Below are 12,687 nucleotides of genomic sequence, written 5' to 3'. Positions count from 1 at the left end.
TTCTTTGTTATATTTTAGTCACTTTGATGATACTTATTTATTCGCGCTGTTTACATGAAAGAAAATGTAGATTGTTTGTTCTTCCACATAAAGTTATTTGAATTCGTCTTTTAAAATGTTCCCCTAATTTCTTCTTCCCAATTTTCTTATTGAGTAGATACTATTTTAGTCTGTCTGCAAGAACTCAGGAATAGCACAGAACTTCGGAATAGCTTTGGGAATTGGCAATGGGATGATCGATGGAACGTTTCGTGGTGGTGCACAAGCATTTAAGCTTGACACGTTTATGAAATTATAAGATATAAAAGGAATATGAGCTGCCAGGGATCAACGGAGCTTGTATAGCATCAAGTCTGATGATCTGGTCGAGGATTTTCCTCAGGATTCAGAAGATCAGTATTGAAATACTGGTTTACAAGTCGTCTCCACTTTGAGTTGTGACGAAGATGGGTTTCAATGGACCATGAAGAATCATTTCATTCCACAGAAATGCTAATTAAGATGGAAGGTTTGCGATTTTCTGGTCATCTTGGATAAGGTATGTAACCGTTACAACTTCAGAATCCATCCTTTCATCGTGACCTAATCAGCATCGGAAGCTTTTCCCGGCTATCGCGGACAGGCAGATTGATGACTTTAGTTCAGACATGTTTTGTGTTTCTTAGGGATTTGAGTACAACAACAATTATTTGCCTCAATCCCTAACTCGTTGGCAGACAGGCTGAATCCATACTGATCATATCGCTCCATTTAAGCCTCATCTGATTTTGAACAAAAACAAATGGGATACAATATCCTTTCATTTTAGAATCCCAGGCATGGTATGTAGAAACCTTGAAGAGATTAACTCGTTGTTTGGTAGGCTAACTTGAGTGGAACCGAGGCCTAATAAAAGCTACGGTTTCAGAGATGATATTTTAGTCTGTTACATGGCTCTGCATCAATGTGTTACTTAAAAAGTAGTAGCTAGGATCATTCTTTTTGTTCTTTGTTATTGTTTTGTTCAATTTTGCTGGTATTTCGTTGTTCGAATGGAAGTATCCCTGTACATTATTTATTCACGGCTAAAACTGTTCAGTACCTTTCGTACAATGGCTTACAAAAGCAATTTAGAGTATTTCCATGGACAATTTGAAAGAATAGACATCAAGAGCTTTTGTTTGGATATCTTTTCTTAACTTGCCACCAGAACTTTTTGCAAAACAATCCTTACTGTCAATTGCTTTGGCTGCTGGTAAGCCAATAGCAATTGATAAAGTCGAGACCTATCACAGCTAGAGTTAAAGTCGAACTTGATTTACTAGCAAATTTTCCACATCGAATGAGAATTCAATATGTCGACGAGAAAACAAGAAAAAGTGTGGAGCAATTTCAATCTGCCGTTTTATTGCAACTTTTGTAAGCACCAAGGCCGCAATGAAAGTGAATGTCGACTATTATTGGAAAATAATGCAGCAAGAAACCAAGAAGAAGCATCAAAAGTAGGCTCTGGGATAAAAAAATACCACGGTGATGCTAGGGAGATATTAGATGAAAAGAGGGCTGGAAATAAAAAAATGCCACGGTGTCCACGATATGATCTGTTAGTTTGTTACATGGCTCTGCATTAATGTGTCCCTTCTTGCAGCTCCACTTGTTGTATTTTAAAAAGTAGTAGCTAGGATCATTCTTTTTGTTCGAATGGAAGTATTTATTCACGGTGTTTACAAGAAAGAAAATTATTTTATTCATCCGTTCACTTCTACAAGAAAGTAAAATTGAATGGAGGGAGTAAGATATTGCCTCTGGTCTATTTGACTTGTCATGTCTTTCTTTGTACGCCCCTTATGAAAATATTAGCAATAAAGTGTAATTTGTCTAAAGTATCCTTATTTATCTTGGATCTACTATTTTTTTTTCACCCGTCACCACATTAATCATAGGGAGAAGGGGCAAGTATACCCTTGTTAAAAAAGTGGTTCACACCTATCCGTCGTCTAACCAGGGATGGACCTAGAGGTTGCCAAGGGGCTTCACCCGAACCACCTCGGCAAAAACTTATATTTGAGGTGTTTTAAAGATTTTTTATGTCTATATATTGATTTTGAACCTCCTAAATGTAAGATTAGAGGTTCATTTAGTGGTTGAGAGGTTCAAAACTCACCTCGAGGTCCTAAGATCAAATCTTAGGCACTACTCTTTTTTTTCTCGAATCTCCTTAATGGAAACAAATGGTACATATTTACCTTTTTCGTTAACAAAATTATTATTTAGAATTATTGTTTTTTTAATTCTAAAAAGGTCATGTAGCTTTAGAAAGCTACTTCACCTTTTTCTTACCCCTCTAAACGGGACCTAAATTACAAATGATAAATCCTTTGTTTAAACAAACGTACCAAAATGAAAAATTAGAGAAATATGGTCGAATGTATTTCATGGGTTGTAATGGAATGGTTGAGATTCCTTCACCCTTAACCAAAGAACTCCGTACTAGTACCGAATACCAAATGGAAATAATCTTTTGCCATTAGTTTTGCCTAAGAATAAGTGCAAAGAAATTGAAAAAACGTAAAAGTAAAACACTAATTTTGAATCTATCAGTGGAAGTTATAACTGTTTTTCTCTTTCCAGTAATTAGTTTTATTATATAATAACGGTTATTATTTGTTCACCATCTTCTTCAGTCACTTCATATTGGAAAAAAAAAGTGCATAATCTCTACTCATTTTGTCTTTCTGTTTTGATTTTCTTTGCAAAAAAAAATGTTTACTGCCGGAGAACTAGTTCCTGCAATTAGACGTAAGCGAATACATACTGATGAAGAAGAAGATGCTAATGCAAATGAAAAACATAGAATTCATGAAGAAGAAGAAGCAGGCCAAAAAGAGCTTAATCAACAGAATGGAAATCAAGAATCTGATAAAAAAGTGGAAGAAACAGAGGATGGAAAACCAGAGGGATTCGATGAAGGAGAAGCTGGAGGGAATCCATTAGGCCGAAAAAGAAAACGCCAAGATGATGAAAATGGCGACAAAGAAGAAGAACGCAGACAGAACGCAGGATCGGGAAATAACGTCAATCATCGAAATTCTGAACAAAATAGAAGTGGAAATCAAGAATCAGTAGGAGAAGAAGAAGAAAGAAGAGCTGCTGAAAAAGGAAAACAACCAATGTCATGCAAATGTGAAGCGATGGTGTGTGAATTTTTTGATTTCGAACAAGGAGAATCATCTAAAACAAATGAAGATGAAACTCATAGTGATATTGATGATCATCGGGATTTGGCGATTTTAAGATCCATGTGGAATTTCAAGAACATTAATGGGGATTTTCCACATCCTCCTTCAGATAAACTACTCAAGTACATCTTGTTATCAATCCCCAAATTTAAACTCATCAAAGAGTATTTAAAGATGAAGATCATGGAATTTGAGTCGAATTTCAAGGATATTATTCAAATGGATGGAGATAATCCTGAGATGAACCGGCCTATTGATAGAGAAACTTTCCACTTGTGTAAGCTACTATGGGGTAATCAGCAACAACGACGTGGTAATCCAGAACAACAACTAGGCGGTAATCAGCAACAACGACTACGTGGTAATCTGCAATGGGTACTCCGTGGTATTCAGCAACAACAACTCGATGGTGATTTCTGTTTGGTATATTATCAGCAGGGAGACAATCATAGCACAGGTCTCATAATTTTGAGATAAACTTTACAGAAGCATTAGGATATTTCTGACTAAAAGTTTTTCAACTCATTACAATGTTGATTTTGTGAGTGAATCTGATGTATGGAGTGTTTTGGTAATGACAGTTAGCATATTTTAGCAAATTCTTACCAATTTTTTTTCATTGTACAAAGTCTGTGGAAAAGACTGATATCAGAAAGAAAGTTATTGGTCAAAATTAGGTTCCGATCTACCTTCTACGTGGTCGATCATTAGTGTCACTCACATTAGCATTTTCTAGCTCTCCCAGTTCTTTGGCCTACTAATTAAGTGTTCATTTTATTTAGTGGTTTGATTTAAGAGGCAGTAAGGTGATGGTTATTTTTTAGCTCGCATCACAGGCACTATTACCAACCTTTTTCTTTTGAATAATTCTGTTGAGCTTGTGTTACACAGTACACAACTAGTAGGAACAATTATATCCCATTTGCTTAATCCGTCAACTGTGGCAAGTCTTTGATGGACGGCGAGCCACAATATAAACTGATGTCTTGGCAACATACCTTTTACCAGTGTGAGGAATTTCCAGGGAGCTTTTTGGAATCGTGGTTGGAATGACATTTACATTTTCTTGATACTGAGCACCCCTTGATGTGAATACTTCTGTATCTCGTTAACCATATTCATAAACCATTTTCAAGCCTCAAGGATCTTTCTAACAGGCCAACATGCTTGTTTAGGAATTGGTGCTTCATCCAGAGACCTGTCCTTGATGTAGAAGCTGCGAATCCAACGAACCCACAAATTGTCTTTCTTTAGAGCCATGCCCCACAAGATTTTACATATGGCTGCCTTGTTCCATAGGTGGTAGTCTATCAAACCCAGGCCTCCATCAGATTTGGGCTTAAATAAGGTTTCCCAAGCCACCAAAGCTCTTTTAGCGTCTCAGTGCTCCCAGTCCATAAGAAAGTCCGACAAATACTAGTGAACAACCTTCTTTGGTAGGAGGAACACTTGAACCCAATACGTCTGCATCTCGAATATCACACTTTTGATCAGTTGAACTCGACCACTGTAAGGCAGAAATTTTGTTGTCCAACATTTAATCCTTGCTGTCATTTTCTCCACTAGTGGCATGCTATGTAGTGATTTTCCTTGAAGACAAGGGAACTCCAAGGTATTTGAAGGGCATTTCTCCAAGGCTAAAGTGCATTTCATCTAATAGTTGATCTTTCAATTCTTGGGATACCCCAGTGATATATAATGAGGTTTTTTCCAGATTGGCCTACAACCCCGAAGCCTCCAAAAATGATTGAAAGCTTGTAGTAGTAGTTGGATAGAGGTTTTCATTCTGCTGCACTTAGGATGGAAATTGAAGTTTGGGTTCAATTGGAGTTGTTTCAAGGATCTGTTCAGGTACTCCATTGCTAAGACAAATAAGTACTCCTTGCAGTAGACCTTTCTTTTCTTGGAATTTTGGAGTGAGCCCTCCATTCATCAATAAAGAGTAGTTTACAGTGGTAACACACTCCATTATGAGATCAACAAATTTTCAAAAGATTCCACTCGAGTGAGTCATAGGCTTTCCTGATATCAATCTTAATTAGGCATCTATGGGAGAGTCCTTTCGGGGAATAGCCTTTAACCAATTCATGTACTACTATGACATTGTCGAGTATACTCCTACCTGAAATGAAGCCTGTCTGAGATTCTCCAACCAATTTGTCCACCACTTTCTTGAGTCTAGCCGTGATTACTGTTGGTGCATAAACACCAACAATTACTTTAGAAATAATTTTGTACAAGGTTGTGCAATAAGCAATAGGCCTATATTCCTTGACATAAGTTGGATTTTGAACCTTTGGTATCAAGGTTATCGTGGTACAGTTTATCTCTTTCAAGATTTTACCAGATTCAATGAATTGGGTAACCACTTGTATAACTTCCTCTCCCACGATAGACCAATTAGCTTTGAAAAACTCAACAGGAAATCCATCAGTGCCCGGGGACTTATAGTTTGGCATATCTTGGACAGCCCAGTTGATTTCATCCCTTGTTACCTCTTGTACTAAGGCGAGTTGTTGATCCCTTGTCAAGCAGTAACCATCCTTTGCCACTTCTATATTGAGACAAGGGATCTCTACAGCACTTGATCCCATTAGCTCTTGGAAGAATGTTAGAAATTCACGCTGGACTTGTATAGGATCTGTTAGGAGCAAACCTTGTTTATTACAAATGGAAGTTATTGAATTTCTGCATCTGCCTGGCAGCACATTCAATCATCTTTAGCTTTTTGCATACTCTATACATAGCATATCCATGAATTATACTCCTTTTGCATCTGCTTGGCAGCACATTCAATCATCTTTAACTCTTTGCTTGAATGTGGTACTTCCAAACATTGTGAACTGTGTCAATGAAATCTTGTCTCGGCAACAGTTCATTAAGGAGTCTGAAAGGTCTAGGGAGACGTTAAATTTGTGTAACAATGTTGATCACCACAGGTGAGTGATCAAAGCACCAGGGTTTAGATAGTGCGCTTCTACTTGCTCATAGTTGTGGAACCATTCATCATTGCAAAATACCTAGTCAATTAAGCTATATATTCGATCTGTATCCTCCCTCTTGGAACTTACATCCTTTTCTCCTTACTTCCTGGAAATCAATTCTCATGTTTTGCTACATAAAATTTAGTAACCAAAGTGTACTCCCTCAAACCTATTTTACTTGTCATGTTTTCTTGAACATTCCTTAAGAAAATATTACCAACGAAGGGTGTGTTTGGTATGAAAGAAAATGTTTTTCAATGTTCTTATGTTTGGTTGGCTTAAATGTTTTGGAAGTGTTTTCCAAATCAACTTATTTTCCCCAAATTTAAGGAAAATGACTTTCCTTTAAAAAGTAAGGAAAGCCGTTATTCTAATAGACAAACTTTTCACTAATTGGTTTTATTATATAAACGGCAGTTAAGTTAACCAATATCCATCTTCTTCAGTCACTTGAAACAAAAGTGTAAAATCTCTACTCATTTCATCTTTCTGTTTTGATTCTTTCTACAAAAAAAGAGGGAGAAGCAGTTCCTGAAAACGAAGAAGAAAAAGAAGGGAAAATGGAGATTGATGGACAGAATGAAAATCAAGAAACAGAGCATAGAAATCAAGAATCTGATGAAAAAATGGAGGAATTGGATCCAAATAGAGGAAGAAGAAAGAAGAAGAAGAGCTACTGAAAAGAACGAGAAGAAAGAAAAAGAAAAGCAGCTGAAAATGGAAAACGACCTATTGGTTCTGATAACTGCTTACGATACTAATTTTCAGTTTCATTTACAGAAGCATTACCATATTTCTGACTAAAAGATCAGAAACTCGATTTGATATCATGTATGTGCTATTTTCAGATTCATAATCTTTACAAAAGCATTACGACATTTCTGACTAACAGATCAGAAAAACTTGATTTGATATGATGTATGTGCTATTTTCGCCAAACTGTTTGATATAGAATAAAAGATGTGCCATTTCTTTTTGGTAATGTTTCAGAGATGATCATTCTTTTTGTTGTTTGTTACTCCCTCTGTCCCAATTTATATGACTTACTTTCCTTTTTAGTCAGTCCCAAAAAGAATGACACATTTCTATTTTAAGTAACAATTTGCCTATAAAATGTCTTTTTTACCCTTAATGAAATGATTTACAACCACACAAATTTCTATCATTCATTTTGGACCACAAGTTTTTAAAAAGTCTTTTCCATTTTTCTTAAAGTTTGTTGCCAAATCAAAGTACATCATATAAAATGGGACGGAGGGAGTATTATTTTTGTCACTTTGATGATGCTTATTTATTCGCGCCGTTTACAAGAAAGAAAATGTAGATAGATTGTTTGTTCTGCCACCAAAAATTATTTGAATTCATCTTTTAAAACGTTCCCCAAATTTTTTTCTTCGCAGTTTTCTCGTCTATTATATCGAGTAGGTACTGTTTTAGACTGTCTGCAAGAACTCGGGAATAGCACAGAACTCCAGAATAGCAGGCTGTTTCATGAGGCTGCTTTGGAAATTGACAATTGGATGATCGATGGAACGTTTCATGGTGGTGCATATGCATTTAAGCTTGACACGCTTATGAAATTATAAGATATAAAAGGAATATGAGCTGCCTGTGCTGCCAGGGATCAATGGAGCTTGTATAGCATCAAGTTCGATGATCTGGTCAAGGATTTGCCTCAGGATGCAGAAAATCAGTTTCAAAATACTGGCTTACAAGTCGTCTCCACTTTGAGTTGTGATCTTGGAAATGTGATGAAGATAGGTTTCGATAGACTATGAAGAATAATTTCATTCCACAGAAATGCTAATTAAGATGGTTTGCAATTTTCTGGTCATCTTCGATAAGGTATGCAGATAGGTAAAAAAAAATGCTCCAATGAGGGAATATAATACAACTTCAGAATCCACCTTTCATCGTGACCTAGTCAGTGTCAGAAGCTTTTCCCGGCTATCGCAGACAAGCGGATTGATGATTTTAGTTCAGACGATGACCCTCCTTCTATTTTGCATAACTATAGATGTTGAGGTTATGATATTCACTCAATGCCGGACTTTAACCTATTCTAGCAGCTTTCATATTATGTGTTTCCTAGGGGTCTGAGTACAACAACAACTATTTGCCTCAATCCCAAGCTCGTTGGGGTTGGCTAAATGAATCCTTACTGTCCATGTCGCTCTATTTAACCCTCGTTTGATTTTGAACAAAGAAAATGGGATACAATATTCTTTCATTTTAGAACCCCAGGAATGGTAGATAGAAACCCAAAAGAGATTAACTCGCTGTTTGGTAGGCTAACTTGAGCGAAACCGAGGCCTAATAAAAGCTACGGTTTCAGAGATGATCTGTTAATCTGTTAGATGGCTCTGCATCAATGTGTCACTTAAAAAGTAGTAGCTAGGATCATTCTTTTTGTTCTTTGTTATTATTTTGTTCAATTTTGCTGGTATTTCGTTGTTCGAATAAAGGTATCCCTCTGCATTAGTTATTCACTGCTAAAACTGTTCAGTGCCTTCCGTACAATGGTTTACGAAAGCAATTTAGAGTATTTCCATGGACAATTGGTTTCAATTCGAAAGAAGAGACATCAAGAGCTTTTGTCTGGATATCTTTTCCTAACTTGCCGCCGGAACTTTTTGCAAAACAATCCTTTCTGTCAATTGCCTCTGTAAGCCAATAGCAGTTGATAAAGCCACTCAAGATATGTCGAGACCTAACACGATTAGAGTTAAATCGAACTTGATATACTAGCAAATTTGTCACATCGAATGAGAATTCAATATGTTGACGAGAAAACAAGAAAAAGTGTGGAGCAATTTCAGAAGTTTGTGTATGATACTCTGCTGTCTTATTGCAACTTTTGTAAGCACCAAGGCCGCAATGAAAGTGAATGTCAACTATTATTGTGAATATAATGCAGAAAGAAACAGAGAAGAAGCATCAAAATTAGGCTCTAGGATTAAATAATACCACAGTGATGCTTGGGAGATACAAGATATTAGATGAAAAGAGGGCTGGAAATAAATCCCTTGTGGTTGATAAAAGTGGTGTCCACGATCAGGTAGTTGAGGCACGAGATTTGGAATGCTAAACTAAAGAAAATTCTGGACGACTCTTAGGCAAAGAAGTTGCGCACAAATCGGCGTCAGGGGATCAAAGTTTAACCACTAGAAAAACTTTGGTCCTAGAGTCGCAAGTTGATTTCGGGCAGCAATTAAATAGCAACACGATTGAAAACAAAGTGTTACTGGTGCGAGACTTGGCATTAAAGATACCGTAAAAATAAGCCTTAATAAAGAAGGTGGAATAATGGTTTTTTGCAGATTGATTCTAAGATTGTTGATGATGTCCATCAGGGAATAAAGTTGGAGCTACTGAAACATTGGAGAAAAATTTGAATGAAAATCAACTTTCTTTGACTACAAATCCCACTCTAGTTCACATTGATGATGATGGCCAAAACAATGCAGCTACAATCGTGACGTCGACAATAGATGATGGGCAGCAACTAAATGGAACCAGAGGTGATGTGGTGCTTATTGGAAAATCAGGACATCATTGGCAATTAACGCAACCGTTGATTTGGCATTAGATCCCGTGAGTGCAAAGGTGGTGGCAGATGGAGTGCAACATGATGCTCGGGGTGATGAAACTGTTGAATTCTTGATTGACAACATGACACAGCAGGTCGACAATGCCAATAAAAATTTTTGAAAGTGATGTCAGAACTAATTCAATTGTCTTGATGAATGCCAAGAATACATGTAAAGGAGTGGAATTGGTACATGAATCTAATTGGACTGTGGTGACGAAGAAAAAATCTCCAAGTATTGAAATTGGTTCGCCTATTCGTAACACAGTGCAACCAGTTGTAGATAGTCAAACTAAGAATTCAGGTGCTCAAGAAATTGTTTCAAAGGAGGTTATGTGTTTTAACACTTTTGATGCTCTTACGAATAATATTGTGCATAAGATCAATTCATCTCAAGTTAACTCTTAAAATGAATTAGTTATTTCTAAGGAACAACAGGGTGCGACAAGTACTCCGAGGTGGGAAAATATAGCAGATGAAGAGGAAGAGCAAGTCACTTCCCTCCTATGCAAAAGAAATTGAGCCCAAGAACTCCTGCTTTTGTGCCTAGTAGTGCCAAGTTAGTAACTCCCCGACAAGGTTTGTCATCATCAACAAATGTTGTTGCAATCTTAAGTGATCATTTGGTGAGTTCTAATATTGAAAAATTGGTTTCTCTTACACCTATTAACACTAACAAACAACTACAAGTTGGTGGTAGTAGTACTTTGTCCCCAAATAAATTTGCTAACCTAGATGATGAGGACATCTCCAAGGAAGGTGAGGAAGAGAAAGAGGAAATGCTAAATTATTGTTTTGCAAATGCAGCTAGGGATGCTAATAAGTTTCCTAGGCAACAACACAACAACAAAATAAAGCATGGAAGAAAGCATAGTTGGGATGGTAAAGTGACTGAGGAGTTTGTTCCATAACACCTACCTATGTGACTGACGAACAGAATCATATGACAGTGTCAATAACTTCAACAAGATCCAATAAAGCCAAGAAGTGATGAACTATCAAGTGTTATTGGATAGATTTGGAGAAGAAGACAAGAGAAACATAATTTAGGTTCCTTTAGAAGGTCAATCTATCTTTTTTAGTTCATACATTTGTCTAAGGAAGTTTGAGGTTGATAACTCAACTTTCTCCTTGGCTTTTATGACTTTTTCATTACTTAAGAATCCTCACTTGTAATATCATCATAGAGTGTATTATAAACTTTGTAATGATCATAGAATATCTAGTTCTTTCTAGCTCATATTTTCTTCATGGTTGTTAATTAGTAGAGATTGGGTACCTCATTAGGATTGGTAAGGTAAGGCTTAGCATCCCTTGCTTGTACTTATTCCTATTGAGAATTTTTTATGTTTTTTATTAATAAAAAGCCACTAGACCACTGTCTAGTGGTATAAATTTGCTTGAAAAAAAATAAAAATTCACGGTATTTACAAGAAAGAAAATTATTTGATTCGTCCGTTCAATTTTACAGGAAAGTAAAACTGAACGGAGGAGTAAGTTATTAAGGGAGTTTTTAAGAGGACAAAAGGTATTGCCTCCGGTCTATTTGACTTATCATATCTTTCTTTATACCTCCCTTAAGCAAATATTAGCAATAAGATGTAATTTGTCTAAAGTATCCTTATTTATCTTGGATCTATCTTTTTTTCACCACATTAATCATAGGGAGAAGGGGGAAAATATACCCTTGTTATAAAAGTAGTGCACATCACCGTTATCTAACAAATGGTGTATATTTACCTTCGTTACCAAACTTATATTTATTGAATTAAATAAAAAATTACAACTTGTTTTTTAATTCCAAAAGGTCACGTGGCTTTAGAAAGTTACTTCACCCAATTTTTTACCCCTCCAAACGTGACCTAAATTAAAAATGATAAATCCTTTGTTTAAACAAACGTACCAAAATGAAAAACTAGAGAAGTATGCTCGAATGTATTCCATGGGTTGTAATGGATAGTTGAATTCCCTCCCCCCCCTTAACCAAAGAGCTTGAGTTTGAAGTCCATAAAAATGGAAAAGATCCTATTGGGAGCGTCATCCCATAAATGGACTTTGCATTGTGCGAATCCAAATTCGGTCGAGCTCCTATCCCAGTACTGAGTACCGAATGGAAAATCTCAAAAAAAATAAAAATATAGAAAATAATCTTTTGCCATTAGTTTTTCCTAAGAATAAGTGCAAAGAAATTGAAAAAAAGTAAAAGTAAAATACTAATTTTGAATCTATCAGTGGAAGTTATAACTGTTTTTCTCTTTCCAGTGATTAGTTTTATTATATAATAACGGTTATTATTTGTTCACCATCTTCTTCAGTCACTTCATATTGGAAAAAAAAAGTGCATAATCTCTACTCATTTTGTCTTTCTGTTTTGATTTTCTCTGCAAAAAAAAATGTTTACTGCCGGAGAACCAGTTCCTGCAATTAGACGTAAGCGAATACATACTGATGAAGAAGAAGATGCTAATGCAAATGAAAAACGTAGAATTCATGAAGAAGAAGAAGAAGAAGAAGCAGGCCAAAAAGAGCTTAATCGACAGAATGGAAATCAAGAATCTGATAAAAAAGTGGAAGAAACAGAGGATGGAAAAACAGAGGGATTCGATGAAGGAGAAGCTGGAGGGAATCCATTAGGACGAAAAAGAAAACGCCAAGATGATGAAAATGGAGGATCAGAAATTAACGTAAAAAATCAAATTCTGAACAAAATGAGTGTAGAAATCAAGAATCAGGATGAAGCACATCTAAGTTGATTGTCACTTTGTTAGAGATCAAGTGCAGAGGAATCAGGTGTTGTTCAACATCTACAAGCTGCGGATCAGCTTGCAGACACACTTACAAAGCCTTTGTCTCGTCTGCTCTTTCAGAAACATCTACCCAAGTTTAAGGTTGTTGA

Source organism: Solanum tuberosum, unplaced genomic scaffold (genome assembly GCF_000226075.1).
Source record: "Solanum tuberosum cultivar DM 1-3 516 R44 unplaced genomic scaffold, SolTub_3.0 scf00353, whole genome shotgun sequence".
Taxonomy (NCBI): domain Eukaryota; kingdom Viridiplantae; phylum Streptophyta; class Magnoliopsida; order Solanales; family Solanaceae; genus Solanum; species Solanum tuberosum.
This window is presented reverse-complemented; position numbering follows the sequence as displayed.